Source organism: Vespa velutina, chromosome 2 (genome assembly GCF_912470025.1).
Source record: "Vespa velutina chromosome 2, iVesVel2.1, whole genome shotgun sequence".
Lineage (NCBI taxonomy): Eukaryota > Metazoa > Arthropoda > Insecta > Hymenoptera > Vespidae > Vespa > Vespa velutina.
The window spans coordinates 4,766,810-4,793,098 of NC_062189.1; the positions used below are offsets into that span (position 1 = coordinate 4,766,810).

The 26,289-nt window shown below is 42.4% G+C and overlaps 1 protein-coding gene and 1 long non-coding RNA gene across 7 annotated transcripts in view; both read right to left on the reverse strand.

Annotated features, from left to right (window-relative positions):
* Positions 1 to 2,294, reverse strand: part of LOC124947244 — a 9,582-nt gene extending 7,288 nt beyond the window's left edge. Inside the window, exon 1 of the long non-coding RNA XR_007100356.1 lies at positions 2,189 to 2,294. This is a non-coding gene — a long non-coding RNA (uncharacterized LOC124947244). The remainder of the gene's footprint in view (positions 1 to 2,188) is intronic.
* The window catches only part of LOC124947224 (serine/threonine-protein phosphatase 4 regulatory subunit 1-like), a 120,238-nt gene that overhangs the window by 67,572 nt on the left and 26,377 nt on the right, over positions 1 to 26,289 (reverse strand). Inside the window, exon 1 of one of the 6 annotated variants that reach the window (XM_047489083.1) lies at positions 6,380 to 7,756. The exons of the other annotated variants lie outside the window; for them this stretch is intronic. The gene's annotated coding sequence lies outside the window, so the exon portion shown is untranslated. Of the gene's footprint in view, positions 1 to 6,379; positions 7,757 to 26,289 lie in introns of those variants that run through there. 6 annotated transcript variants of the gene reach the window in all.

The window sequence follows — 26,289 nt, forward strand, 5'->3', positions numbered from 1 at the left end:
TATTTATTTATTTATTTATTTATTTATTCATTCATTCATTCATTCATTCATTCACTTATTTATTTAAAACACACGAATACATCATAGTAAAAATGAAGCTCGAAATTGGTACAATAAATTACTCGAGATCGTATAAGAAAAATAAAAAAGATATTCGCTTCTGTCTAGTGAAAAATTCTATGCATATGTGAACGTACGACAGAGAATTTACTTATAGAGTGTCTAACAATCATTTTTTCTTTTCTTTTCTGTTTCTCTTTCTTTCTTTTTTTTCTTTTTTTTTTTTTTTTTGTTAGACTTTCCTTATCTCGACGAATTTGAATTATTTCTCGGAAATGAACTTTCAAAGAATATGTCGACCGTATGATTTGGTTTAAATGTTATAAAATGTCAACATATCGAGAGGCACGATAGAGAAAGGGTAATTAAAGGTTTGGTGGAAGTGGTAATAGAATTCGATCTATATTGTTCGGTAGCAATCAAGAGAAAACCAGAATAGAGTTGCCATAGAGAGAGAGAGAGAAAGAGAGAGAGAGAGAGAGAGAGAGAGAGAGAGAGAAACGCGATGACCGTTCGATGGCAGATTCCAATATTTTAGACGCAATCGCCGCGTGCTAATTTACTTTCGCAACATCGACTTTTTCGCGGGATTTGCCATCAATCTCCATTACAGCTTCCGACAGCCATCGTTCGCTATACGGACACACCCCTTTCGCAATTTGCTCATAAGCACGTAATATCGTTACATCCTATTTCTCTTTCTCTTTCTCTTTCTCTTCTAACTCACACGCAAGATTTTAAATATCCCATCAAATATTGGCGAAATCTTTCTTACTATTGTATTTTCTAAAGTATCTTAAGGCATCAAATATACAAGACATATGTAAGTATTCAATATACTTTTTAACACAGAAAAATAATAAGATAAAAGAAAAATAAACAACAAAAACAAAAACACATTGTATACAGAATGCAAGCGTATACGATATAGAGATACATCTATCAGAGAAGCATGGTACCCTTTAAAAATAGCTCGGGATGAAAATGAAAATCAATATAAACTCGTGCCAAAGTGGCCGTGCGAGTTTTCTTTTAAGCCCTCGACGAGTCTAAACAGGCTATGCGGGCAGGTATATGCGGAGCTATTATTTCGATGACGACGCTCCTACGAGATCTAATGTTAACGGTGGCCATGCAATTTTTCTTCATCCGTGGGAAGAGTATCGGAGTACAGAGAAAAATAGAAAGAGAAGGTGAAAGAAGGCTTACGATTACAGGAAATTGCAAATAATATGACATAAGTCGCGAAGTGGCAAAACTGCAGTGAATAATCGTAGGCATTCTCGAAAAAAAAAAAAAAAAAAAAAAAAAAAAAAGAAAGAAATAAAAATAAAAATAAAAATAAAAATAAAAAGACAACGGTGACTCCTCGCAATTTCTGAATCTACATTGAATTCGCATCTCTCTATAAAATTCATCGTGTTATTGTTCCGTTAACAAACTTTTCTCTTCTTTCGCAGAAATGATTTTCATGAGGGAATCGAGTTTTCTCGTTGGCCGATTCATCAAAATAAGAACGTTATCGATTGTTTTTTCCCCGCTTGTTTCGCGCCAACAAATAAGACTGTTTCCCAACGATTCTTTCTCTTTCTTTTTTTTTGGAATCGATGGCCAATACCCTCGACAGTATCATTTTATACAAAAAGCAAAAGGAAAAACAAATTTGATAGTTCCGATCTTGTATTTCTCTACGGCGACGACAGAGAAATCGTCGCCATAGAGTAATTAGAAATTGATGCGTCTAAACGTCATACATCGATGAGATAATTATGAGTGCATGTACTTCGGAAAGATTTTTTCTAAGTCGAAAAATGAGGTATGGTTAATACAAGACTGTGCCGATCGATGAACGAGCGTTCGTTTCTTCGAAAAAAAGAAAAAGGAAAAAAAAAAGAAAAAAAAAAGCTCAAGGTCGAAGGCCAATGGAAAGCGATCGATATACGGAAAAAGAAAGAAAGAATGAAAAGAGAGAGAGAAAGAGAGAGGGGGAGAGAGGGAGAGAGAGAGAAAAAAATGGAAAGAGAGAGGAAAGAAAAAGAGCCACAATTCATGCGAAAGGGAAAAAAAAGAGTAAAGATTACCAAAAAGATTGCGAAAATGTATGAAATGCAAGTAAGATATTAGTTACGCGTGGTTTCTTCTCACGTGCACTCGCATCCATGCCGCCATCTTAACTCTCCACCATGCGACTCCACGACCCCTCCCACCGTCAGCAGACCGGCATGAGCATTCTTCCAATCTTCGATCAGAAACGAATGCGTATAAACGAATGCACGATTTTTTCTCGTCCTTTGACACATTTTATCAGTTTCAAACATATTTCTCGATATATGATATATTTCATTAGTTACATATGTATATAAATATATATATATATATATATATATTTGTATGTATGTATATATATATATGTATATATGTATATATATATGCATGTATGTATGTATGTATATATGCATATATGTATGTATGTATATATGTATATATGTAAGTACATTCGTCTGTCGTTCACGTTCAGATCACTCGCATTAACCTACGACGTAGGTATGTAATTTGTAACACGCGAGAATATCGTCACGCGAAAGTCGAGACGAGCTACGCATTAACTCGTAACTCGTACTTACCTGCAAGTAATTCTTATTTACGCGATCGAACAATAGGAGAAAGCAAGGTGATCGATCGCGGACCGATTGTTGCTAATCTTTTAAGGAATCCACGAAACACAACACATTGAGAGGAAGAGAGAGAAAGAGAGAGAGAGAGAGAGAGAGGACGGAGAGAGAGAGAGAAAGAGAGAAAAGGAGAGAGACGGAAGCGTGCGAAAATCGGACGATTCGCCAGAACGAATTATGGCTTGTTGCGAAATGTTGCAACGTCTCCAATATCATCGTCGCTGATTCAGTTTCGCAGCAAAAGTGAGCGTGAGTCACGCGATTCTTAAAAGCATGCTCGATTCTGCGAGTATCGGTCGATTCTCTCTCTCTCTCTCTCTCTCTCTCTCTCTCTCTCTCTCTCTCTCTCTCTCTCTCTCTCTCTCTCTCTCTCTCTCTCTCTCTCTCTCTCACAAACACAGACACACATACCACACGGTATCCACGTGTTTTCGCGAGTTCGAAATCTCGTTGCAGAATTACTCGTAGTCTCACAAAGACTAAGAGAACTGGTCGTTCTTCGAAGTTACGTCCTTGACTGATGGAGGTCGCCGACTCAGAAAGGTCGTTTCACCTTGGCGAACACAACGACGACGATCGATGGGAACGACCGCGAAGAAAGATATGGTGTTCTCGATTAAATACATATCATATCATAAATATATATATATATATATATATATATATATATATATATGTGTGCGTGTGTGTGTGTAACTAATACGAGTGAAACATTTTGTAAAAAAAAATTTTTCATCAGACAAGTAGACAAAATAAATTCCGTTAGTTAATTTCGAGAAAAGTAATCTGACGATGACATTTTAACGAAGTGTCTCACGTAGAAGTAAGTAGAAACGCGACAGTTAGGTTGTCGTCGCGTCTCGTTGCCGTTCCTGCCGACTGCGATGGCGTTAGAAGCGGGTGATTCGTGCTAACGAAAATAGAGGCGCCGCTTTGGTAGCCCCTGTCCGAAGCCGCCAGTCTTATCCGCCTTATCGCTCACCATTACGTAAGCCAACACGTCGCCCACGTCGTCGTAGTCGTCGTTGACTTTCGCGGAAGGGGCTTCGCGAACAAGCGAACAAGCGAACAAGCGAACAAGCGAACAAGCGAACAAGCGAACAAGCGAACAAGCGAACAAGCGAACAAGCGAACAAGCGAACAAGCGAACAAGCGAACAAGCGAACAAGCGAACAAGCGAACAAGCGAACAAGCGAACAAGCGAACAAGCGAACGAACGAACGAACGAACGAACGAACGAACGAACGAACGAACGAACGAACGAACGAACGAACGAACGAACGAACGAACGAACGAACGAACGAACGAACGAACGAACGAACGAACGAACGAACGAACGAACGAACGAACGAACGAACGAACGAACGAACGAACGAACGAACGAACGAACGAACGAACGAACGAACGAACGAACGAACGAACGAACGAACGAACGAACGAACGAACGAACGAACGAACGAACGAACGAACGAACGAACGAACGAACGAACGAACGAACGAACGAACGAACGAACGAACGAACGAACGAACGAACGAACGAACGAACGAACGAACGAACGAACGAACGAACGAACGAACGAACGAACGAACGAACGAACGAACGAACGAACGAACGAACGAACGAACGAACGAACGAACGAACGAACGAACGAACGAACGAACGAACGAACGAACGAACGAACGAACGAACGAACGAACGAACGAACGAACGAACGAACGAACGAACGAACGAACGAACGAACGAACGAACGAACGAACGAACGAACGAACGAACGAACGAACGAACGAACGAACGAACGAACGAACGAACGAACGAACGAACGAACGAACGAACGAACGAACGAACGAACGAACGAACGAACGAACGAACGAACGAACGAACGAACGAACGAACGAACGAACGAACGAACGAACGAACGAACGAACGAACGAACGAACGAACGAACGAACGAACGAACGAACGAACGAACGAACGAACGAACGAACGAACGAACGAACGAACGAACGAACGAACGAACGAACGAACGAACGAACGAACGAACGAACGAACGAACGAACGAACGAACGAACGAACGAGAGAGAGAGAGAGAGAGAGAGAGAGAGAGAGAGAGAGAGAGAGAATCGTATATTCGTGACGTACTTCGTATTTCGAGCAAAACCTCTTTCCTCGTGACGAAAGAGCCACTCGCGAGTCGACGTCGAGTTATTTTGTGGCGCTTCCTCTCTCTCTCTCTCTCTCTCTCTCTCTCTCTCTCTCTCTCTCTCTCTCTCTCTCTCTCTCTCTCTTTTCTTCTTCTCCCTGCAGAAGAGAAGGCACACGTTCTCCTTCGTTCTTATTTAATGCGCAGATTCGAGAATCAAAGCAGCATGTTGTCGGACGGTCTTTTCCGTTTTTAAATTTCACCTTCGAGTGCTTTTCGACGAAACGACGACGAGCGTTGTAGAAAGCAGCAATAATGTCGGAGAGAATTTAAATGGATTCACAACGCGCTCTCGAAATCTCGAGACTGCTATCCCTTTAGAAACGATCGAGAAGTTAGGGTAGAGGAACAGAGAAGAGAGAGAGAGAAAGAGAGAGATAGAGAGAGAGAGAGTCCCTTACTCGAGAATTTATCTAGGAATATCTCAAATATGTGGGATAGAATATATTGATTCTCGAGTTATGGATATGGTCGGACGATTAACGAGGGCGATTTCCGATGGGAACGACGTGGACGCTTTACGAGAGGATTTAATTTCCGTGAAATGAACCATAAAAAAATGTTTCGCTCTGGAAACGTTCTTTGCGAAACGAAAAGAGCGTCCTCCTCTTGATATATCAAGACTATAAGACGAAAAAGATTACGAATGTGTCAAGAGAGAGAGAAAGAGAGAGAGAGGAAGAGAGAGAAAGAGAGAGAAAGAGAGAAGAGAGAGAGAGAGAAAGAAAGAGAAAGAGTAAGAAAGATGGAGAACGAGACAAAGTGAGAAAGAGAGGGAACGACGAGCGGTCGGTCGATCGGCGCCAACGTCGAGTCGGCGCGACTTATCGCCGGCCAATAAAAGCCACGCGCTGTGTACACACGGGAGAACGCGTAAAGAACACAAAGAACTAACTCGATTGGTTCGTCCGATTTGAGACTCGAGTGATTCTCGATATAATTCTACTTAAAAAACAAGTTTAAAGGAGAAACAAGATAATCGGGGGAAAACGGTTCACGCATCTGTCGCATGGTTCCATCAAATATCTGTGTCTAGATCGCAAAGGTGCGTTTTTTCCCCCCCAAACTCTTTATACGTCCCGCTATAATTGAGCTTTTTCGCGGGCCGACTCTAGTAAATCGCTGACGCGTCAATTATTTCGATTAAAATAAAAGGCTCGTAGACTTTCTTTTTTCTTTTCTCTTTCTTTCTTTCTTTCTTTCTTTCTTTTCTTCCTTTTTATTTTTTTTTTCTATCCCCCACCATCAAAGCAGAGTTACGGTCTATAACAGGAGAATACTTTCGAAAATAAAAGAAAAGAGTCAATCCTGTTGTACGTAATGAAAGCTTGATATCAAGTCTTACGTTTCGAACGATAATAATTATAGTAATAATGGATTTTTAGAATTGGAGAGAAACGAATATGATAGGAGGACGGCTCGTAAGCTCGTTCCCGTTTGCCTTACCTTGCCTTTTACGTTGGCTTTCCCACGTTCCACCACCTGGTCGTTGTCGCAACGCTCTCGCGGCATATCTTTCTCTTTCTCTCTCTCTCTCTTTCTCTTTCTCTTTCTCTTTCTCTTAGTCTCGTTTCCACGCACTCCTCCTCTCTCGTACGACTTTTCCACGCGGGTTATCATCGCGTAGCCCCCTTCGTGCCACCCTCGTGTCACGTCTTCTCGTCATCCGGCACAGTCACTTTTCTTTCCCATCGTCGCGCCTCGCGTACGTGTGTAGATTTGATATATAAATATTATCGAGAATACAATAGATACATTGTATTTCAAAGGTCATATATTTAAAAATCCGAGAACGATCAAAATCCATACGAGAAAGGATAAGAGACACCACTTGGCGATCGATCGATCATCGAGAGGAGACAACGCGAACGCATCTCAACGTCGATGATGATACTCAACGATTGTCGTCGATTCTCGCGGGCGCAGCACGCTTCTTTTCGCACTTCCGCCGATCGTCACGCTTCCTGGCGAGCGAGTAAGCAGGCGAGGATCGCTCGTACGTCCGCCCGCCGTCTTCTTTATCTTTTTTTCACGCTTCTTCTACCTCTACTTCTTTCCAACCAACAATGTTCATATCGCGTATGTATTTACGCGTACGTATTTCTTTCCTCGTTTGCGAATAACAAAGTAATTCAAAGTAAATCAGGGGTAAAAGAAAGATAAAAAAATATATATATATATAGAAAGAGAGAGAGAGAAAGAGAGTGAGTGAGAGACAGAGAGAGAGAGAGAGAGAGAGAGAGAGAGAAAAGAGAGATAAAGATAGAGAAAACACGTTTTCACATTCTCCGTTCTCTTAGCGCGAGAATTCTTCGGCGCGTGCTCGCACGCGCACGCGTGCGTGCTCTTTCGTACTTGTCCGCGACTTGCTTCTGCGCACGCGAAGAGACGCAGTTCTGAACCGACGACGGTGGCAGCACGGTTGTGCTCGCACGAGAGAGCGCGCGCTTCTACGCACACACTGGGTGGCCCCGGTGGGTTAGCGCGCGGCGCACTTAAAATGGCCGCGTATGTGTTCCCCTCTCCTCTCTTACTATCTCGCACATTCTATCCGTCTGTCTGTCTGTCTGTCTGTCTGTCTATCTATCTATTTTTCTTTCGTTCAAATAAGAGATCTCATTCCCTATACATCCAGCGCGGTATCATCACAAAAGCGACGACCATGATGGATATCACGAGAAAAACACACGCGCCATACCGTTAACGTACGAATTGAACAATAAGAAAATATGATAGAAAAAAATAATATTGGATATAGTAAGCAAGCGGGACGACGATGACGACGATGCGTTTCAGAGCACGATGAAATAGGAGCCACGCGCGCGAGGATTCGCGCGAGACTGTGCGTTCGTCGCGAATTCTCCGGCGCGTTGACGGTCGGATAGGAAGAACGCATTTGTATGTGTGTAGTAGTAGTAGTAGTAGTAGTAGTAGTAGTAGTAGTAGTAGTAGAAGTAGTAGTGTATTAGTAGTAGTGTAGTAGTAGTATAGTAATAGTGGTAGTGTAGTAATAGTAGTAGTAGTAGTAGTAGTAATAGTAATAGTAGTAGTAGTAGTAGTAGTAGTAGTAGTAGTAGTAGTAGTAGTAGTAATTGTAGTAATACTAGTAGTGTAGTAGTAAGACTTGTATGCCTGTGCGTATATTACGATAAGGGAGTGAGGGAGGGAGTGAGGGAGTGAGTGAGTGAGTGAGTGAGAGAGAGAGAGAGAGAGAGAAAGAAAGAGAAAGAGAGAGAGAGAGAGAGAGAGAGAAACGAGGAAACGAGAGAGCGCCGCAACACGCAGCGCCGGCTGCCGGCCATCGTACCGACTAGCAGGGTAAATAGCTCTGTTCTTTGAGTGGGGGTAGAAAGAGAGAAAGAGAAAGGGAGAGAGAGAGAGAGATAGAGATAGAGAAGCAGAGAAAGAGAGAGAGAGAGAGAGAGAGAGAGATCTCGAGAGTGCGTCGGGCCAAGTGCGCCAAGAGTGTCGTCACATCCGGTATTCGGGGTGGCGCTGCCCGACGCGCCCCCGCCTGACCCCGCCTCACTCCCTTACCCATCTAACCCTCTTACGCTTTCTCTCTATCCTTTACTTTGTGCGTTTGCGTGCGCGCGATAAATGCGGGCACACACGGGCTTTCAACGTCGCGTGTTACGCTCGAGTAGGGTGTGCGGGAAGGGGAGTAGAGAGTACTACTACGTACGACGTACGTAAGTCGATTCGAGTTGGGGCTCTCCCGTGCCCGCGGAAAATTCTATCTATTCGCTCTCTCTCTCTCTCTCTCTCTCTCTCTCTCTCTCTCTCTCTCTCTCTCTCTCTCTCTCTCTCTCTCTCTCTCTCTTACTCCGTTATGAATGCCGATATATAGATACGTTTTACGTCGTCGTCACACTCCACGATATCCACGGTCTTTTTCTTTGCAAAAGGAAATAAATATAACTTGGATACTAGAAGAAAATTGATTCTACGATATTAAAAGAAAATCGTTATTCGATAGAAATGATTGGATGGTAGTAAATTTTTATATCTATTTTCATCGATACTCGCGATCGATCATATTAATTAGGCTAAGACATTACGGCGTTGAGTTTCGATAAAAAAAAAAAAAGAAAAAAAAAAGAAAAAAAAGAAAAAAAAAACCCAAAGGTGTACGATGAATCCTTTTGTTTATCAATTTGAAAGAATTTCTTCGCCGTCGATAAAGTGATAAAGAAACAAAAGAACTATTCATTCACCGACATATATCGTACCAATATTACTTCATTTAATATCTCGTCGATGATGATTTCCTCTTAGTACAAACGAAAAAAATACATATCCGTATTTATCATTTCGTAACGTTCATTCGTTCCAAATGAAAAATCATTATCGTGAATGTATTACTTGAAAGAAGTTTCTCGTACTTCTTATATTATTGTTAGCGATGAACGACCTCGGGGCGCATAGGTTTCTACGCGTATCTACGTAGATCGGTCACGTGAGACGTGACGTCGAGAATAGTGCTCGACTGCTCACATGTTGATGGACGTCACGCGCTTGCTCGCTCTTCCTCCTCGTCGTCGACTACTCCTCGTCACGCGCTCCGCTCCGCTTTTCCTCCGGAACTTGATACGCGTCCGATCACCGTATACGTGTTGAAAGCATAGCTGAGCGGATTCGATATCTATGTATGCCACGACTTCAGAAATGTATGGGTTCGTACGACGAGACGGAAAAAAAAGGAGAGGGGGAGAGGAGACGGGGATGGGATGGGGAGGGGGGCGGATAACGCAGACAACGTACGTAGGTACGTCAGAATCGTTTCAATGATCAGTGATGTATAGAAAATCGATCGATCATCTTGGAAATTAGAAATTAAATGAATTTGATAAAAGATCGTCGTTGAAGAGGTAAAAGGAGAAGCGTCAAATAAAAAAAAAAAAAAAAAAGAAAGAAAGAAAGAAAGAAAAAATGGAGGAAGTAAAGAAGGAGAGAGAGGAAGAAGGAGAGAAGAAAAAGGAGGATGAGGAGGAGGAGGTTGCGGACGACGCTTGCACGTTGCAACTTTCGCGTAAACACGCTTTCGGATTACTTCCCGGCTAACGCTATCGGGGGAATTATCAATTAGAATTAATTAGCAATTAAGCCAGCCGGCGGGGCCAACTTGCCGTGAGTTAGTTCGTGGACTGTGCGAAGAAGAGAGGGACATAGAACGACTACTTGTAAGAGAGAGAGAGAGAGAGAGAGAGAGAGAGAGAGAGAGAGAGAAAGAGAGAGAGAAGGGAGAGCCGACAACTTGAATCTACCCAGACGGATTTTCATTTGACTAGATTTCGTTGGCCCAGAGCAAGAGCAAGAGAGAGAGCTCCTCGGCACGAATAAACCGTACAATAATCTCGAGAAATTCTCTCACGGTTACTCTCCGTCGTTGCGCGTCCCTTTAATTTCAGAAATCCCGGATTACCGGCGACGAAATCGTCTCGATGAAAAAAGAAAGAGGAAGAGAGGAAGAAGGAGGAAGAGAAGAAGGAGAAGGAGGAGGAGGAGGAAGAGAATGAAAAGAGGAAGAAAAAAAATAGATGGACGAGAGTTTAAAAGAATGAAAAAAAGGAAAAAAAGAATGGAAAAAAAAAATGGATAAAAAGAAACTAGAAATAGAGAAGGAAGAAGATTCTTTGACGACTAGATCACCGCGTTCGAGTCCTTCCGTGGAAACATACCCTCCCGCCCCTCCTCACTCTCTCTCTCTCTCTCTCTCTCTCTCTCTCTCTCTCTCTCTCTACATGTCATTTGGTATTCATCGCGTATCATAATTTCTCACGGTGTAAAAAGAACCGGTTTGTTCTCTAGTACGTATATCGCGAATGTGACTCACGAATTTTCTCAAGAAGATTCCATTCCTCGTATTTCTGCCATAGGAATCTATTTCTTTTTTCCTTTTTTTTTTTGTTCTCTTTCTTTTTTTTTTTTTTCTTTTTTTTTTTCGTTCAAAAGCCCCGCTACACTACATTACGTACGGAATATACATTAAATACGGGTATACGTGTTATCCTTTACGTTACGACTGCTGGATAAAAGATGCGGTGCATAAGTGTAGAAAACGAGAAGAAGAGCCTCTAACGTTTTATTACGCGTTTACCGGTGATTCACGTGTTTCTTTCGCCCGAATGAAATGTTATTTGAACGCGACCGCAACACAACGAGCCAATGGAATTTTCTTAGAAATAAAATCGTATCGCAATCTTTTCTAAATCGCTTTATAAAAGAACCGTGAAAGATATGATAACGACGCTGACGTAGTTCGGTAATAATCCTTATCAACGGGCGAGAAATGTTATTATGCGATGACGTTGATGATCTTGCGTGATCCTCTCTCTTCTTCCTTTACGAAAAATATATCAAACGACTTCTCCTTCTCGATCAATTTTATAGATCCATTTATGAATTTCAACTTCTTTTTCTTTTTTTTTCTTCTGTTTTTGGACCGTTCTATGGGTATTATTATTAATCGGCGATTCATTAATATTCCTTGGACAAATCGAGCACTGTCTCGGATTGCGGAACAAATATGAGAGAAAAACACACACACATACACACATATAAGTATGCATACATACATATATATATATATATATATATATATATATATATATAGATATAGATATATACATATATACATATACACATACTCAAACGAGAGAGAGAGAGAGAGAGAGAGAGAGAGAGAGAGAGAGAGAAACAAAGAGAGAATATGGAGGGCAACCGAGTCGTTGCCGATCGAGAACGGAAAGGGAGAGAGTATTTTTAGCGGTTACACATTGTTGTTGACTGCTTCTGGCGACATTGAACCGCGCGGACTCGCGAGACTGGCCTCTCTATAGTATAACGCAATGCCGAATAACGCGCGTTGGCATGCTTGTACGCGAGCGTTCGATCAGAATTCACAATAGGAATATGTCTACGTTTGAAAACGTAGTACTACATACTACATTGGAGGAAAATCCGATAGTTCTAGACAATATAATTTAAGTTTCTATCATTCACACGTACGAATTTTAACAATATAGAGATTTTACAATCGTATTTTGCGTATTAATGACGTCTAGATTGACCCAAGGCTTGCACGGTTCATAGTATCGAGAGTCGGGTCGCGGCCGTTTTTTTAGATAAGAAAAATTCATTGAGAAGGAAGCATTGCGACGAAGACGGTACGGAGTCAAATGTACGGCACGCGTGAACATCGAGATATCTCGCCTAATGCTCTCTCTCTCTCTCTCTCTCTCTCTCTCTCTCTCTCTCTCTCTCTCTCTCTCTCTCTCTCTCTCTCTCTCTCTCTCTCTGTTCCCGATTCTTCTCGCGCATGATCGCTCTTGGAAAGCATTCAAAGATAATATCCATGTATACTGAAAATGTCAAAGCGTCCACAATGGAAAACAATCAATAGTACATTTCGTTGTGGAGTTAATTGAAGCTTCGATTATATTATACTGTTTCACACAAGTAACAGTGTTAATCAATTTATCATATAACTTCTAAACACAGAAGAGAAAAATAGAAAGAGATAGAAAGAGATAGAAAGAGAGAGAGAAAGAGAGAGCCAATAAAAGAAGAAACAAAATAGAAACGATGTTCTATTTCTTTGTCCAAAAAAAAAAAAAAAAAAAAAAAAAAAAAAAAAAATCGTCCAATACTTGTAACGCATCGCGTACATATCTGCGTGAAAGCATAAAAAAAGAAAAAAAAAAAGAAAAAAAAAGAGGGGAAAAAAAATTCTACCCCTTCTGCCGGCACCCACATCGGTTTCCCAGCCAAACAGCCTAGTTTCTCCCATCTTTTTAATCCCTGGTAGTACTGACTTGCATACATCGAGACAAATATGTGCCATGAACGGTAAGAGAGGAATGCAGAGAGAGAGAGAGAGAGAGAGAGAGAGAGAGAGAGAGAGAGAGAGAGAGAGAGAGAGAAAGAGAGAGAGAGAGAATAATACGTCAAGAGTCCTGTCGAATAAGGGAAGAATGCTGATAGATGTTAGAGAAAGAGAGATAGAAATAGAGAATACGGTATCCGAATCTCTGTCGTTGGTAATATAAGAGTAAGAGTATGCGTGTGTATTTTTGCGTGCGTACATGTGGGCGTACGCGCGCGCGTCCATGAATGTATGCGTGTGTGCGTATGCATGTATGTGTCTGTGTGTGAGAGAGAGAAAGAGAGAAGTGTGTGCGAGGGAGAGAGGAAACTGGTCGATGCGTTCTGAATGACGCAGACGCCCACGCATATTGACGCACGCACGTTCATCCTCATCGTCGACGGTGTCCTCGTCATCGGACAAGCATTCTGAAATTACCGTCTATGACCTGGCTCCCAAGCGAGCTAGATCGTTCACCGAAAGCGTCTCGTACAACGAAAATGAATCGGACGACGATGACGTAAAACGTTTTCTGCCGTTGATACCAGGCGATAAAGACGACCATCTACAAACTACTTATTCTTTACCCGTAGATAATCGATCGACTCTTAATTAATCTCTTTACCATTCAATCATTACTCACGCGCTTTTTTTTTTCTTTTCTTTTCTTTTTTTTTCTTTCCTTCGTACGAAATGCTCGACACGTATATACCCATAATATACCCATAAGATTTTAGACTTACCTGTAACAAAAGAAACAGAAAAAAAGAAAAGAAAAAATAAAAATAAGAAGAAAAGAAAAAAAAAAAAAAAGCAGGAACATTTAGTCATGAGTTCTTTGAAAATTAAGATATTCTATTTAAAAATGATTCATTTCTACCGATTGGAATGGAGGTATATCGAGAAATCATATAACAACGCGTCGTCTCTTATTATAAATCGAATCGTTGAAAAAAGATTTGAAGGGGACACAATAGAGGGACGCGCGCATGTAAATTTTTCCCGACAGTCGAACAAGTATGGAGTTGCTCGAGGTCAAACAAAAACAGCGGCCCGCACCTGGATGAACGAAATCATTTGAAACAATGACTTGCAACAACACCGGCGATTGTGTGTATGTCTCTCTCTCTCTCTCTCTCTCTCTCTCTCTCTCTCTCTCTCTCTCGCTCTCTCTCTCTCTCTCTATCTCTTTCTTTCCCATACTTATAAATATTCACCGCGCGTGCGCGTGATAAAGGAAAAGGAAAGAAGATTTTCGGCCGTTATTAATAACGATCTATTTATAACGCTCGTTCTTTTTTACATCGGCCGGCTTTTATTTGCGGAAGGTCGATTTGGCAGCGAACACTTTTGGCAGCGTTATCGAGAGAAAGAAAGAAAGAAAGAAAGAAAGAAAGAAAGAACGAAAGAGAGAGAAAACGAGAAGGGGAACAGCGCCAGCATATCGCGAATAGGACAATGATCTCTCGAAGGCAAGCCTGCTGGGCTGTTAAGCTACACCCGATGATCCTTTGCATCGATCGGCATAAAAGCAGGAGCATAAGAGTGGAGGTGCAACACCACCGTTGCCGATGCACCGTGGCGCACCACCTGGACCCTGAGATTGATCTTCGCCTTCTGTGCTCATCCTCTCTTTCTCTGTTTCTATCTCCCTCTCTCTACCCCCTCCCCTACTCCCTCCGTCCTACCAGCCCATCTTCCCCCAATTGAGTCTCCCGACGTTTTTTCCCTTCAGCTTACTTGAACGGCGCGTTTATATATCTGTGCAATATAACCCCTTCGAGAACGCATCTGCCACCACCTTGTGCCGCGTGCTCATCTCGTGCCATGAACTCGGATAATCTCTCTTGGCCATCGATTTCTCAAGAAACGAGCCGATTACGATTCTTTATTCTATAATAAATAATTCCCGGGCAGATCTAAAAGTCATATTTTCGTTGCACTTTAATCCAATATGAGTGAGATAACTTAGAAGACATTAGGATGCGCTTCCTTACGAGATATTTCGTCGATGTTTTTTTGAAAACAATTCGAAGAGAGAGAGAGAGAGAGAGAGAGAGAGAGAGAGAGAGAGAGAAGAGAAAAAGAAAAGAAAAAAGGAAAGGGAGGGAGTCGACTCGACAGGTGATACGACTCCCCGATGCTACGAAGAGATTATCTTCGACTCGAGTACGACTTCTTTTGTTTGGAAAAGGATTTTTGCGATGTACTCGGTGGTGCTGGCCGAATGTATTTCAGAATGATAGTGAGAAGAAGAAAACAGTTGGATGTTGAAGGTGTTTGGCAAAAAAGAGAAAGAGAAAGAGAAAGAGAAAGAGAGAGGGAGAGAGAGAGAGATAGAGAGAGAGAGAGATAGAGTGAAGATACGACGCGAGAAGAAGCGAGGAAGAAAGAGAAGAGAAGGCAGGGAGGCTTAAGCAGGGGGCAGCAGGTGATGCGCCAGGTGGAGGACGACGGCGCGTGCGCCGTTTTGCCCCCCGTCTTCCGGTCACGTGCCCTAGTCCCAACCCCTCGCTTCTAGCCCCCCTCCTCCTCTCGCAGTCGAACCTTCTCTTTCTCTCTTTTTCTTCATCCGAAGTGAGTGCACCTTCTTCCTTTTTCCTTCGATCGATCTACTCTCGACCTTTCCCCCTCAAACTTTCTTATCGAATCTGTCTTATTTGCTTGTTTTCCCGGTGGCACACGTTTTCCACGAAATATTTTCCTTAAAGGCGTACGAATACGTTGATTTTTCCACATCCATAGGCACACTCGCGTGCGCGCGCGCGCGCGCGCGATTTACTGATGATTCTCTCGAATATTTTCAACGGAAACAGCAGTTGCTTGCGCGACAGCCAAAAAGATTAAAAAGAAAAAGAGAGAGAGAGAGAGAGAGGGAGGGAAGGAGGATAGGGGCAAAAAAAAGAAGGATAAAGTTCCGACAACCGTACGACTGTCTGCACGGTGTCGATTATCTTTTGTATTTATTTGGCAGGGCTTTTATTGCCTCTCCACCACCACTACCACCTCCTCCTCCTCCTCCTCCTCCTTCTCCTTCTCGTTCTCCTTCTCCTTCTGCTACTCTCTTTTTTCTCTCTTGTCCTAACGCAATGGTACGAAGGGTGAACGAACAAACAGGAAGTCAGATAACCATCGACCCCTGCGCTCGATGCCTTCGAGAAACGAGTGCTCTCTTTGCAAGATCCCTTCAAAGAGTCACTACGTATGTACATACTACTTACTTCTTCGCGGAAAAATACTCGTGTTGGCGAACACGTCGGTAAGCAGAGATCGTTTCCGATAAGCCGATACGCTCGCAATGATCGGTCCCACGATATTTCGACGAGTATTTAGAAAATTAACTTCGACATTAGAGCTGACAAAAGAGAACTCTAACTACTGAATAAAGCTTTTAAACATCATCCACGGATATACATCGCAGCAACACGCAAAACCAAGAACCACCTATACATATTTACCACGCACTCTATTTCGCATTTTCAAAGAGATTACGCTAGGATAAAGTGAAAAGGCTACGTCTACAAATGGATGAATAGCCAGGACCGTAGTGTTTCATAGTAAAGCTTAGAGAGAACGAGAATGTATCTATTATTTTGTTTTCAAAGGGAAACTCTATTCCGTCGTTTGGAATCTTTTCAATTAATGCGATAGACAAATTATGAAAAACAATTTATTCTACGCTGATTGTCCGAGAAAACGAGAGAGAAAGAGAGAGATTAAAAATAACAATACGAATTTTAAAAAATGATATTTTTCATCAAGTATATTACCATTGCTACGATAATATTCGTAGGAAATATAAAGGAAATAGAGATATCGGTCCAGATAACGTTATAGATTACGTGAATTTTACGTTCGAAAATTTGTGAAACGTTTAGAGAGAGTAGGATTGAATGAATCTACATCATGCTCCGTGATATTACAGTATCAGATGCCAGGACCTTTTGTGCTTAGCTCGTGTCTAGTCGTTAGTGAAAAAAAATACTCTCCGGTGATAGGAGCTTGGATGATAGCATCGGACGAGTCTGGTGAAAATCCTATTCCCTTCCTCTTAGCCGGCCATTTACGTCATACCGTAACCATGTATTTCTTATTATCGTATATCTAATTTTATCAGGCACACCGGCGATGTTCGTGGTAATCGTTGAACGAATTGCCGGACAGTTAAAGGGTTTCACATTCTCCGATCTTTTTTCGATTAAATAAAAGGGGTTAGAGTAAAAATAATTTGAGTCATCGGTCATCGAACCAAAGATGATAAAACGAAGATGAAACAATCGTATAGAGAACGTCCTCGAAAGAAGCCAGTTCTGTTCTTCTCCTCGTGGCTTCATAACGAACATGTATATATCTCTATGCGTATGCACGCCTATACGTAGGTATACATACATTCACGATGTCTGTCTACCTATCTATCTGTCTGTCTGTCTGTCTATCTGTCTGTCTGTCTATCTTTCCAGCCGATGGATGGCCACGTGCCACGTGCGTGTCAGCTGCAATACGACGACGAGAACTTTGGCTCACTTTAGAGGAGCGTGTACGAACACTTAAAGGAAGCTAAAACAGCGTGGCTGAGGCCACCTTCGGTGATATTATCGAAAGAATGGATAGAAAGAGAGAATAAAAAGACTAAACGAGAAAGGATCAGGATATATAAGGGTTGGATTGGGAGAGGACGAGAGAGAGAGAGAGAGAGAGAGAGAGAGAGAGAGAGAGAGAGAGAGAGAGAGAGAGAAGGGGAGGAAACTAAGGAGGAAAAAAAAGTGATTGCGAACGAGGATCTAAGAGGGAACAACGCGAGCTACTACTACCTGCGTTCGATTCTTCCTTTCTTGACATCACAAGAATTTCTTTTGGAAGAAATCTTAGATAGTATATGCTCTGGCACAATGCCGAGAAATCGCTTAATCGAGAGCAGATGCTACTACACCGCGGATCGAACGAAGTGAAAGGTATCTTAAGGAGAAAGAGGGTCGGGGGAGGGGAGGAACGGTGAGAGGGAGGGGAGGCCTAGTGTATTCCTTTGGTCCCGTGTCGCGAAAGAAATACATTAATTTCGTCGTGTTTAAAGAGCCAGACAGATGTTCACGTGGAAAGAAAACTCGGGAATCGTATTCCTTCGTCTATGAACCAAACAAAACTAATTTTTTTTCGTTACGTCAGCTTACTACACGCCTATTGCTCGTACCAATGTGTTCTAGTTATAGTCGTACGAATTAGCCATAGAATCTTTATCATCGAGAAATCTTAATCGAGATATACCGACTAACATCGGCTACATTCACATCTGCAAAAGCAATTTAGAAACAAAGCCACGTGCGATATTAACACCATAGAGAAAGTTTTCCAATGATTAAAGAAGAATCGTCCGTATTGTAAAGTAATATCGTTGTGACGCGAAGATAATGTTTCAATAATATCTATGTCGCGTGCGAGTTGTTCTACGATCATCGTTCACCGAAACGTTGCTTTATACTTTGTATATAAATCAGACTTTATTGTGTCTTATTCTCTTTTAACATTTAAAAAGAAACAAATAAATACAAATATTGAAAATGTATATGTCATTAGAAATTCATATTGATCGTAATTTATCTATCGCTGGCTCTCCTCTCTCTCTTCCTCTCTCTTCTCGAACGTACACGTACGTACATTTGTAGGAAGAATCGACGAAGAGCAGCTGTCACTTAAGTCACGAGGTGTCTTACCATTGCGAATGCATCGATACATGTATCGACAATTCAATATCAAGCTATTTCGAGATGACTAGACGAAAGACAGACATCGTCCGAACGTCTACCCCTATCATCGTCATCGTCATTATCATTATCAATAATCATAATTAGTATATTCGTCTATAAATGTATGTATTTCAATATATGTTATAGAGAATATTATCGTATTAAATTATTTATTTTGTTATATATATATATATATTAAAAACTTTTTAACGTCGAAGACAAGTTAAATCGACGATATGAATCGACGTGGATGAAAGGATGAAAAGTTGCGAACCATTTTCATTCTCTACGTGAATTCATTTCCTTTCGGAATAGAAAATGCTTTTCTTCGTAGCAGCTGTATCAACGATTCGCGATCTAAGAGGAAAGAGGAGTAGCAAAGGGACAATGATGCAGGTTGAATTCATCTCAAACTCTATCCTCGTTTGGCAAATATTTCCTTGGAAGCGCTCTCTCTCTCTCTTCTTTCTCAGCAGGACGTATATTCTATGTTCTTCTTGAGTTTGCCGACGGAGAAAAAAAAAAGGAAAGGAAGGAGGAGAAGGAGGAGGAAGAGGAGAAGGAGAAGACGGTAAGAGGGGCTGAGGGAGGGGAGAATCGAAGGAAACACATGTCAGGAAGGCTCGTGCCACGACGATCTAAGCTGTATCTCTGGCTAAGTTGCAGCTGCCCCTGAACCACTGCCGCAAACCTGGCTCACCAGCATAGGCGGATGGTGGCGATGCCTCGGCAATGTCGACGAACGCACGAACGGCAGAAGGGAGCCGGGTCTCGTCTTGGGCCCACCACCACCAGCGGTCTGCTATGCGGCTGACCCGATAATAGAACGAGCCGAAAAACGAACCTGACTTTTAATATTCGTGTTGCGCACCTGGAATCGAACTCTATATCGACAAGAAAAAGAACCAGTGCTTTCTTGTTTCGTCTCTTTTTCTCCCTCTCTCTCTCTTTTTTCTTTTTTTTTCTTTTTTAATTCGTTGAATTAAAAAGCGACCGACTTACATTAATCTTTCGATGATACTCGTGAAATTTTTTAAACAATCTCATTAATATACAAGAAAAAAGTGATCTTTCCGTTCGATTTAGCATCCAAACTAAAAGTCGGAAATGGAGGATGCATCATACGTGAAAGGGAACGACAGCTGCTCAAATAACCTAAGGTCCAAAGTCTAAGCAAAGTCGAGAAGCGTGTTCGACGAAGACACTCAAGTTCTTTCTCTCGCTCACGCGAACGGTGCTAAAAGTGGTCGCCAGCTTAGTAGTTGGCGGTGATCATTGTTGTCTATCTTAGAGTGAGCGGGACAAATAACGACGTCGATTTTCCCCTATAATCAATAGAGAAATATCAGGAAAGTGATTGCCTGGTAGACATATATTTTAAGCGATGGTCATCGAAAATCAGGTCTCCCTTTGAACGAAAAATCAATTGACGATAGTTCAACGCGACGTTTAAATTGAGAACCTGTGGTGCTGATATATTTTGGCAGCAGGGTGGCGAGCGAGCGAGCGAATGAGAGAGAGAAAGATAGATAGATAGATAGATAGATAGAGAGAGAGAGAGAGAGAGAGAGAGAGAGACAGAGAGAGAGAGAGAGAGAGAGAGAGAGACAGAGAAGAGTGGCACGCCTGGCTGGACAAATTCGATCGTTGTCGAGCGTTTGACGGCTATTGGGCAGAGAGATATATTCAGTTACCAGGCTTAACACGAGCCCCGCGTCGTAACACGATAATTGGTCGCTCCTTCGTCTTCTCCGAAGAACCCACAGAGCTACGAGAGTGGCAAACGACCAACGACGAGTCCTCGACTCTTTTGTACCCCCCAGTGACTTTTTCAGCCATTTCGTCGGCTAAACATTCACCACTTTGTTCACTGTCCATCGACTCTTTATCTCTCTCTCTCTCTCTCTCTCCCCCCTCTTTCTCTCTCTCTCTTTCTCTCTCTCTACCTTCTTGACCATTACAGAGAAGTAAATAATAATGATCCAGACTCTCGGTGGTCATTAATGAAGAAAAGTCAAGTTGTTCTGAAATATCCCAAGGGGCAGATAAAGCATCAAACGTTTTGTCTTGCTTTCAAATGTCACTTTCGTAAGTTATTTTCGCCTCTAGGCTTCTCATATTCTTTCCTTAAGAAGAATAACTCTCTCTCTCTCTCTCTCTCTCTCTCTCTCTCTCTCTCTCTCTCTCTCTCTCTCTCTCTCTCTCTCTCTTTCTCTGTCCCTTAAACATTATATTTGTACTTACTACTAGTACCGTCCAATGTTATTTCCCGTTGGTAGCTAAAGGTTTGAGAGGAAAAGCGATGGCAAGGGAGAAAATGGAAGAAGACGAGAAGAGAAGGAGGAAGAAGAAGAAGAAGAAGGAGAAGAAGAAGAAGAAGAAGAAGAGGAGGAGGAGGAGGAAGAAGAAGAAAAAGAAGAGACTAGAAAGGAACACTTAACCATCGTCACGTCTAATGCGCGTCAAAAGGCCGCCACCACCGCCACCACCGCCGTCATCGTCCTCGTCGTCGTCGTCGTCGTCGTCGTCGTCGTCGTCGTCGGTTTTCTCCCACCGACACCCGCCAGTTATTTAACGTTGTCCCGTCCAATGAAGATGCCATTGACGAGATAACCGTTGAAAAATGTCGGGGCTCGACGATTTCGAAGGGTCTAAACTCCTTCGTACGATCAAAAAGAAAAGAGAAGAGAATTTTCGTATATCCTTTGGTCTCTTATGAGTAAGGGAGAACAAATGGAAAAGGAAGAAAAAGGAAACCGGCGAAGGGTTTAAAAGGATCTCCGAAGGGGTGTTACTAAGGATGGCTTGACGTTTCGACCACCCCTCACACGTTTAAATCGAGACGCCCATTTGCTTACATGTTCTCTCTCTCTCTCTCCCCCACCCTCTCCAAAATTGTATTTGGACTCACAATTCTAAGAAGATTCTTAAATCTCGATTCTTCTTAATTCATCTCCCTTAACGAAAGTAGAAATGTCGATGATAAGAAAATCGGAAAATGTCGGCGCGAGAACAACCCACGAAAAGGTCGTTACCGTTGGAAAGCTTCGAGATTATTCCGGGGCGGACGTCATTTCCGCGTGGGCGTGTGCCCTCGAAGGGTGGAAAGACGAAAAGGAGACGAGGGGAATGGTGCCCCACTGTCTCGCGTAGGGTTCTCGCTCTCTCTCTCTCTCTCTCTCTCTCTCTCTGCCCCCCCCCCCTTTCTCTTTCTCTATTACTCCCTTTCTCTTCTCACCCCTCTCGACAAGTTTAGACTCGTCGTCGATCGGTAGACTCGACAGCTGGAATGGATTTTTGGAATTCCAGGTGGTACTCATTTCGTACGGTCTTCCACCGAAATTTACTTCAACAACATGCCGTCCCTCGTGAGGGATAGAGGCATATCCTTCAAAGTTCTCGATAAATCAAGGATTGTGCATATAATGAATAAAAATTCTATTGTGGAATTAGCTGCAGTTTAAATCTAAATTGAGTGTTCGGAAGACACGTTCTCGTGGATAGGTCGGTCCACCGGTCGATGATCGTTGCAGTACGAAACGTCTATGAACAACGATAAACCGACAAGAAGAAGGGAACGAGAAAGAGAAAAAGAGAGAAATAGAGAGGGAGAGAGAGAGAGAGAGAGAGAGCTTTAGATATACATATTTTTTTTTATCCGCAGTGGCGAAGGGCGCCCCAGAAACGGGACCCAGAGGGTGCATCGGAATCGTAGGTCCGAGGGTAACAAACGCGAGTAAAATGGATAAAGGCTACACCTGGCCTCCGGATGGTCGACGGCGGCACGCGCTGCTTCTCCCTTTCTCCTCCCTTTCTCCTCCCTTTCTCCTCTCTCTCTCTCTCTCTCTCTCTCTCTCTCTCTCTCTCTCTCTCTCTCTCTCTCTCTCTCTCTCTCTCTCTCTCTCTCTCTTTCTCCCTGCCCGCGGATAGGTCTCGTTTCTTCCCCTCGAGTGTACACACCTGCCCCTCACGGACACGTATGCACGTCGCGTTACGAATGTGCGCACGGCTAGGGTCGTAAATGCACACGGATTACTCCCGGCAATGCCGATGCTCGTAGAGAAAGGGAGACCCAGTGCCGCAGTTAGAATCTTCAAGATTTTTCCTTCGACTATTTTTCTATTTCTTCTCTTTTCATCTCACAAATTACTGAATTTTCGTGTCAACGTATTCCCAATAAATCAAAAGATAAAGTTCGAAAAAAAAAAAAAAAAAAAAAAAATTCACGATTCTTTTCGGTCGAAAACAAATCTCGACTATAATCACAAACGAATGGAATTATTGTCGATAATTATAATTCGAGTGAGTACGATCGAGATTACAAGAGTCAGAATTCACAAAGTTAATGTTGTTTGACGTTTCTATAAAAAAAAAAAAAGAAAAAAAAAAAAAATAACAGAAAAAAAAGAAAAAAAAAGTAAAAAAAAAAAAGAAAAAGAAAAAAACAAGAGCAAGATCGTTTTACCAACGAGCCGTTGATCTTACAGTTTTCCAATTTTATCGGAAAACCATTTTATCCGTATAACAAGGATAGTATTCATCAGGCACGATACGGCCCTGACGATGAGAGCGAGAGCAACAGACAGAGCGGAAAGTTCGGAGAGCAGAAGGCTAAAAGCCGGCTGCTGCCACTGTCGGGAGCGTGGCTGATGGTCTCTCTCTCTCTCTCTCTCTCTCTCTCTCTCTCTCTCTCTCTCTCTCTCTCTCTCTCTCTCTCTCTCTCTTGTTGCCGCTTCTGTTACTCTTAGCCTCTGTCTTCCGTCTCTTCCTTTTCGCCTGGAACTTTGTCTTTGTTTCGTGGAGATGCGCCCTTAATCCCTTCTATGGTACGCGTCACTGGCGAAGTTAACACCTTCCCTTCATCCTCCCACATTCTCTCTCTCTCTCTCTCTCTCTCTCTCTCTCTCTCCCTCTTCCCACCTTCTTAGAAACTTACCGAAAGGATTCCGCGTCGCGGCCCGCGACACCGAGAATTACTTTGCCTCACCGAATTTAATCTTCCTTCGACGAAACGCCACCAAGAGTGAAGGACAGACTTCTCTAAATGGGCTCGAAGCAGGTAGAGACCGAGGAGTTGAAAAAGAAAAAGAAAAAAAAAATAGAACGATCTCGACGGTCTACGCCGGCTAATCTCACCTCCTTTCCACCATACCGCTCTGATTAATTTACAAAGTTTTTGCGATATCGATACCAGAAAATCCGTTACGAAAGCGTGAAATTCGAGTGACACCGTAAAATGTCGTACGTCCACCACGAAAACCAGGATTCGGCATTGGCAAAGGACGAAAACGTGGACAATGAGATGAGGTCGTCGCAGGTACGTGAGAGTAATCGATGGACGACCGCATTATTAAAACTTTCTACATGGGAACATGGACCGATTGTTTCACACCAGTAATGTTCGTGCTTCAGTTTTCGACGTTGGAAACGGTATTATCGCAACGTAATAATGAGCAGAGGGTTCCCTAATGACTATTTTCCGTGGCAGATGCAGGTATAGAGAGAGAGAGAGAGAGAGAGAGAGAGAAAGAGAGAGGAGCGATCCACATCGCAACCCTACGTATCTACGGAATTGACATTGTCTCCGTTGAGTTATTAACACGATTTCGATTTCGAGGGCGGAAAGGTTGGAAAAATTAGAAGAACAGATGGCCGTGAGGGATGAAAGGGCACGTGCATCGAATATAACGCCTCTCTAGGATTATTCTTGAATTTCTTCGAAAGAGATAATTGGAGAGATCTACTTTCGATGGATAACCTCTATTCTATATACTTAAATATATCTTGATGTCTAGCTGACATAGAGTTCAATCTTAAGCAAAACGAATTAACGAATTTATTTATTCAAAATCATTAATCCAATTTGTACGATAATATTTATGATATCGTTTGCGTTGTAACAAGATTATGATTTTTGATGAAAGATATCCCTGCAAATTTATTCATATCCCTCGTACTATATTAAGACTTTATAAAATATGTGGTAAAAAACAAAATTGAAGATATCGATAAAAAGTAGTTCGGCAATGAAATGGCGTGAAATGTCGACGTAGACGATTCCTCGTTCGAGAAAGACTTTAAATTCAAAGTCGAACGAACACCGATACGAGATACGAGTTCGGCTTAAAATGTCCGCCGGAAACGATGGAGGCACGAAGTCGTTAAGCGTTTAACGATCGCTCGGCCCGTGCGCAGAGCATCGTGCATTCGAATTTTCTTTCTTCCAAAGATATGAGAGACACGATAACGTTCTTCTTTTTATATACTCGAACGCTTCTCCTTAGTTTGCATTAATGCTTAAATATATCCTTAAAAAGTTCGTTAATATAGGTGAAAACGATTTCGCAAAATCTTATTGCATTTCGCAACAACTGTCCTTTTCTCTATCCTCTTTCACAGAGTTATACATTTATAGTCTCGACCATAAGCCGGAGGGCTACCTCTATCGTGTTTTCATAAAACTACGAGAAGGGGAGGACACGGATCGTAAAGAAGAAATACTACCATCGAGATCGGTTTGTAGGTACCTACATACATGTATCGCATTCAATGCTTTCTCTCTTGTTCTCCCCGTCACAGAAAACTATGTTATATTGGGCCGTGGTCGATTTGCATGTACGCAATAACTGCGTTTATCGGCAAATAACGCGGTGACGATTATTCGAGGCGTCCGTCAAAGCACGAAACCGACCCGGTGCCATCGGCCGTCATTGTTGCGTTACCGCCAGTACGAGTTCGACTCGTGACTTCGAGAAAGATAGGGCAGTTTATTGCGCGCGTTTACGATACCCGCTTTTACCCGAGGAACCGCAATGACTTTGTGCCACGCGCAAAACTCACTGAGTATGTGTGTGTATGAGATAGATAGAGAGAGAAAGAGCTAAAGAGAGAAGGAGAGAGAGAGAGAGAGAGAGAGAGAGTCAGCGATTACGGTCGTGTCGAATCCAATGCTTTCAACCTCGATTCATAATTTATTCATCAACTCTAGACAACCACCAAGAGATCCGTTACGATAGTAGCCCCGATAATATGTACTTACATAGGTGCTTGAGAACTAACAAAATTGTCGATTCAATGATGGCCCATAGATATCCGATCGAAATAAAGTCGATTTTTCTAAACGATAAATGCGCGATATACGAACGAACGATCGATCGACCAACCGACCGACCAACCGTTTGAAAAACGATGAAAATTCCTTTCACGAGAGGCAGAGTTGAAAATACCCGCGGTGAATATCCGATACACTGACCTCGCATTTGTTTGGCTGCCTATTCCTCCCCTTAGTCGTCTATTCCATAAGCTGAAAGCGGGAACAGCTAGCAATAACGAATGAAAAAGCAGGACGACAATCGGAAAATTGTGCCATCTGGTCGAAAGCTGCGTGCACACCGAACAATGTTCGCATTATCCTCTTCTCCACGTTGGCTAGAAAAGAATCGTATGACGAGGCGAATGCTAGGCGCGCACGAAACACAGGACACCGAGAGACACGCGAGTCGACGAGTCATCGGATGACTGCGCATCCTTTCGAGCGCACGTTGTTTGCGATTTATCCACGATGTTTCGGAAAATTCTAGAACTATGAGTTCGTGCCCGGTATATATATACGTCAAATCCTATGTTATCCAACAACGTTATCCCGACAGATACGAATAAACCTTTACTTGTTGTATTAAAAAATAAAACTATTAACGTTGTACCGTTGTAAGCTAATTTCATTCCCCCTTTTTTTTTGTATTTTTATT